Raw genomic sequence first — 6391 nt, 5'->3', positions numbered from 1 at the left:
CCAAATCCTTTTTATGCAGAAGCTTTTAGTTTGAGGCAAACCTATTGTCTATCATTGTTTTTGTTGCTTGCTATTTTAAAGTTCTAGACAAAAACGAAAACATCAACATCAACAACAAAACATTGTCCAGATCAATGTCCTGGAGATCCCCCTATGTTTTCTTCTATAGTTTTACAATTGCAAGTCTTACATTTAATAAGTTGGTTTTTGTTACATGTCATGAGGTCAGTGTCTAAGTTCATTCTTATGCATGTAGATATCCAGTTTGATCAATATTGTTTATTAAAGAGATTGTCCATCCCCTGTTGTGTTTTCTTGGAATTCTTGTCAAAAATTCTTGATTAGGGGCTGGGGTTGTAGCTCAGTGGTAGAGCACTTGCCTAGCACAGGTGAGGCACTGGGTTCGAGCATCAGCACCACATAAAGTAAGTAAATAAAATAAAGGTATTGTGTTCATCTGCAACTGAAAAAAAATTAAATTAATTAATTAATTGATTGATCACAAATATTCAGGTTTATTTCTGGGCTCTCTATTCCATCGGTTGAAATGTCTGTATATATAGCTCTATAATATATTTTGAAATCAGAGTTTGATGTTTCCAAGTTTATTCTTTTGCTTAAGGGTACTTTGGCTACTTTCTAGTTCCTTACAAATTTTAGGGTTACATTTTCTATTTTTTGAAAAATATCATTGGAATTTTGATAGGGATTGTGTTGAAACTACAGACTGCTTTAGGTAGTATGGATATTAAAATAATATTAATTATTCCAATTTATTAACATGAGATAGCTTCCATTTATTTGAGTCCTCTTTGATTTCTTAAATATCTTTTATAATTTTCATTGTATATAACTTTCATCTCTTGGTTAGATTTACTCCTAAGAATATTTTTTATGTGATTATTTACTTAATGTCTTTTCTATGTTGTTTATTGTTAGAATATAAAAATGCTAATAATTTTTATATGGTGACTTGTAACCTGAAACTTTACTTAATTTGCCATTTCTCACACTTTTTTGTGGAGAATTAAGGATTTTCTATGTATAATATCATGTCATCAGATAACAGTTTCATTTCTTTTTCTATATTGATGGCTTCTATTTTTCCTCTTGCATAATTGCTCTGATTAGAACTTCTAGTACCATGTTTAACAGAAATGATAAGAGTAGCATCTTTGTCCTGTTCCTGATCTTAGAGTAAAAGCGTTCAATTTTTCACCAAGGAGTATAAGGCTAGCAACTCAACAGTACTAAAACAACCTGATTTTAAAATAGGCAAGGCATCTAAAGAGACATTCCTCAAAATATGCATATGAACAGCTAATTGATAAATAAAAAAATAAACATTTCTAAACATTAAGTAAAGGCAATTAGCTATTTCCTTACATTTGTTAAAGTGACCATTACTAAATAGATTACTGATAACCAGTATTGGCAAAAATGTGGAGGAAATGAGATGCTTACCCCTATTGGTAAGAATTTAGATCAGTACATCTATTTTAGAAAACATTATGGGTATTTCTCTACAAACTTAAAATAGAATTACCATGTGATCTAGCAATCCCACCTCTGGATTTATATTCAAATAAATTAAAATCAATATGTCAATGAGATATCTACACTGTTTATTGTAGCATTATCCACAATAACCATTTTTTACATACAATAGAATACTATAACAGCCTTTAAAAAAAGAAAAAAAAATACTGTCAATAAAGACAACATAGAAAGAAATAGAGGAAAGTATGCTAAGTGAAATAAGCCAGGAACAGAAAGACAAATACTTCATGATTTCATATGCTGAATCAAAAAAGTCAATCTCATACAGATGTTCAAGAGCATGCCAGTGGTATGTATTCAGTTGTGGTGAATGTCAGATTTCAGCACACTAGCAGGAGAACATGCAGATGAGATTACATGGTGTAAAAGAAGCAAAAGAGGAAGACCAAGTGGCCAAACTTGTTTTTATAATCATTCACTTCTATATGAGAAGGAGTCCAGTCTGAGAGAACAACTTTGATGCCTTCTGAGGATGGTATTCCCATGACCTAACAACCTCCCAATAGGCACAACTTCTTAAATAATGTTCCTCTACTTCCACACCACCTCACTGGTTGATTCCAGCATATGAAACACCCTCAAACCATATTCAAGCCACAGCAGATGGAAGAGAGAAGATGTTAAAGTGTCTAAAGTTTCAGGTAGACTGAAGAAATAAGTTTCGTGATCCATTTCAAAGTATGGTGACCATAGTTCATTATAATGAAATGCAGACTTAAAAGTTGCTTTAAGAATAGCATTTAAATGTTGTCAATACAAAAAGTTAGTGGCGGTGAGGTGATTCAATATGTTTACTTTGATGTAACATTTCTGCAATGTATATATAGATAAGAACATCATACTGAGGCAATTCTTAATTTTAAGTTATAAAAATTAAAATTTCCTAAAACAATAATTATAAAACCATGTGGGTGGGCTTATATTACACAGAGATGCAGTCTGTAAAATAATAAGAACACCAAAGTTAGAAGGGAGAGAGAACTGTGCTGTATTAGAATAAATTTCTGTATACTTTTAAAATTAAATTGTTTTTAACAGGAACTAGATTTTTGAAGTTAAGATGTTATCTGTAACTGCAAATCCTCAGAGCAAACCTTAAGATAATATCTATAAAAATAAACAAAGGAATTAAAATCGTACAATTAAAAATATCTATATAACAGAAGAAAAAATAATGCAGAAAAAAGGAGCACTAAGAAAATAGCACGTAGAAATCCAATTTTACTGGTAATTAAATTAAATATAAACATATTAAATCCTCCAATTAAAAGGTAGAGTTGGCTAAATAGATTGCTTTTTAAAATTCAACTACATGTTGTCTACAAAAGAAACACTCGCTATTCAAAGACACAAATAGTTGAAAATGAAGCGAAGGAAAAAATATGCAAATAGCTAATCAAAAGGAGAACAGTACTGACTTTTCCAATAGCAGACTAAATAGATTTTAAGACAAAAAAATCATCATTGAAGAAAATGAAAAGGGGCTGAGGTTGTGGCTCAATGGTAGAGCATTTGCCTATGTGTGGGGCACTGGGTTCGATTCTCAACACCACATTAAAAAAAAAAAAGATAATGAAAAACATAAAACTTTGACAAAAGATCAGCAAGAAAATAGAAGTTTCTAATAATATTAAAAACCAAGTAAGCCTATTAGATATCCATAGAAGACTCTAAACAACAGCACTAGAATACAAATTCCTAAAACACAAGATTAAAAACAAACAACTCAATTTTTAAAAAGTAGGCAGAAGATTTAAACCAACATTTCTTTGAAGAGAAAATACAAATGGCCCAAAAGTACATGAAAACATGCTCAATATAATTAGACATTAGGGAAATGCAAATCAAAATCACCCTGAGTTACTATTTCCCTCCAACTGTGATGACTAGAATTTTTTTAAAAAGAAAAAAAAAATGATAACAAACACTGAGAATGCAGAGAAATTGTAACCCTGATGGGTTGTGTTAGAAATGTGAAATGGTGTAGCTGCTTGGGGAAACACTTTGGCAGTTCTTCCAAAAGAGCTCCCATAGATTTAACTGTAGAGTTATCATGAGTCAGCAATTTAAGTATATACCCATGATACTGAAAAAAAATTTTCCATGACAAATATGTACATAAAGAAAGACTCATGGCAACATTATTGGTCATAGCCAAAATTTGGAAGCAACACAAATGTCCATCTACTGATGAATCAATAAAATGTGCATAGTCATGAAAAGGAATCGCACTATTAGGTATAACTGTAATGCACCAATACAATTTATTTTAAAAAGGAATCAAGTATTGATGTCCCAATATGGATGAACCTTGGAAACACTGTGCTAAGAAAAGAAGCCAGATATGAAACCATTTATCTTATAATTCTAAAGATTATTAATTTTCCACAGGAACTTAAAATAATAAGCATCACCAAAGTGAACACTTAAGAAAGATTAATATCTAGTATGTCAATTATATCTCAATAAAGCCATTATAAGATATTTCTATGTGTTTGTCTTTATATACTACAATTAATTATTGTAGAATGTGGCCAAAGACTTGAGAATTTTAAAGCCATTTCAAATTATTCCATAGTACAGTCAAGACTGAGATGCACTGGTTTATGCCATTTCTTTGGGAGAATGGTTTAGATAATTTTAGAGCCTTAAGTTATATATAGTATCTGGGTTCATCCTGATAAAATCCAACATGCATTGACTCTGACCCATTTTATTTAAGTCCTGGTTTGCCCCCTTCTTCTACTCCCCCTCCAATCCACTGATCCCTCATTTTGCTCATCCATTTACCCATCCTTCACTGGTGCTTTTCACATACACCTATATGTGTAATTCCCTGTGGTTTATTTCTATATGCACATAACATGATTTTGTTAAATTTATTCTGCCTTTCTTCTCCTTTCCCATCCTTTCCACCTTTCTCTTCATCTCCACCTCCTACTCCACTGATTTTCCCTATAACTTTATGATATCTGATCCTCCCTTCTTTCACTTATTTCACTCTCATTTCTACATATGAGAGAAAACATTGATTTACTTAGTCTGCCTTATTTCACTTAGTATGATATTCTTCATTTTCATCTATTTACTGGCAAATGCCATATATTCGCTTTTTATGGCTGAGTAAAATTCCATTGTGTATATATACCACATTTTCTTAATCCATTTATCTATCGATGGGTATCTGGGTTGATTCCATAATTTGGCTGTTGTGAATTGCTCCAAACATTGGAGTGACTGACTATTTTGTGCTGATTTTAGTTCTTTGGGATAAATAGCAAGAAGTGGGATAACTAGATGTATTCCTGTTTTATTGAGGAATCTCCTTACTGCTTTTCAGTGTGGTTGTACTGATTTGCAGACCCACCAACAATGTATGTGTTTATGTTTCTCCCTACATCCTCACCAGCATTTATTATTATTCGTGTTCGTAATAATTTCCATTCTGACTAGAGAGAGATAAAAATCTCAATGTTGTTTTGATTTGCATTTCATGATTGCTAGAGATGTTGAATACTTTTCATATGTTTGTTGGCATCTGTGTTTCTTTTTTTTGAGAAATGTCTGTTTAGTTCTTTGGGCTAATTATTGATTGGGTTTTTGGTTTTGGTTTTGGTTTTCTGATGTTGTCTTTTTACTTATTCTGGATTTCAATCTCCTATCAGAGAAGCTGGCAACGATTTTCTCAAATACTGTAGGCACTTTCTTTGTGTTCTTTCTTTTTGCTGTTCAAAAGATTTTTAATTTGATAGTATCCCACTTATTCATTCTTGGTTTTATTTCTTGAGGTTTAGGGATCTTACTAAGGAAGCTGGTGCCTTCACCAATATGCTGGAGAGTTGATCCTATGGTTTCTTCTAGTAGTTGAAAAGTTTCTGGTCTGACTCCTAAATTTTTGATCCATTTTGATTTGCTTTTTGTACATGGTGAGGAATGGAGTTCTTATTTCATTATTCTATATATGGAAGTTCAGTTTCCCTAGAAAAATTTTGCTTAAAATGTTGTTTTTTCTCCAATGTATGTTTTTGGCATCTTTGTCTTTGCATCTTCTATTCTATCCATTGGTCTCCCTGCCTATTTTGATGCCAACACCATATAGTAACAAATTGTTAAAATAGCTCTGTTGTATAATTTGATGTCTGGTGTTATGAGGCCTCCTGCATTGCTTTTCTTAGAACTTAGTATTGCTTTGGCTATTCTGGGTCTCTTATTCATCCAAATGAATTTTAGGAGTCTTTTTCTTTTCTAGTTCTGTGAAAATGCCATTGATATTTTGATGGGTACTGCATTGAATGTGTACATTGCTTTTGGCAGTGTGACCATTTTAACAATATTAATTCTGCCTATCCAAGAATATGGGAGGTCCTTCCATCTTCTAATTATTTTTTCAATTTCTTGCTTCCACATTCTATGATGTTCATGATTTTCATGGTGATCTTTCACCTTCATGGTTAGACTAGTTTCCAAGTATTTTATGTTATTTTTTGAGCACATTTGTGAATGGAATGGTTTTCCTTATTTCTTAGAAAAAATCACTGTTGAAGTATAGGAAAGCTATTGATTGGTGAATGTGGATCTTGTATCCTGTTACTTTGCTGAATGCATTTATCAGCTCTAGAAATCTTCTGGTGGAGTTTTTTGGGTCTTCTATATATAGGACAATGTCATCAGCAAAAAGGGATAGTTTGACTTCTTTACCTATTAGTACCCCTTTAATTTCCTTCTTTTGCCTGATTCCTTGGCTAGCATTTCAAGAATTATTTTGAAATGGAGTGGTGAGAGTGAGCATCCCTGTTTCATACCTGATATTAGAGGGAAAAAAATCATTTTT

The sequence above is a fragment of the Spermophilus citellus genome (genome assembly GCF_964194105.1).
Source record: "Spermophilus citellus genome assembly, chromosome: 7".
Lineage (NCBI taxonomy): Eukaryota > Metazoa > Chordata > Mammalia > Rodentia > Sciuridae > Spermophilus > Spermophilus citellus.
The sequence above is the reverse complement of the archived record's forward strand: the minus strand, read 5'-3'. Positions refer to the sequence as shown.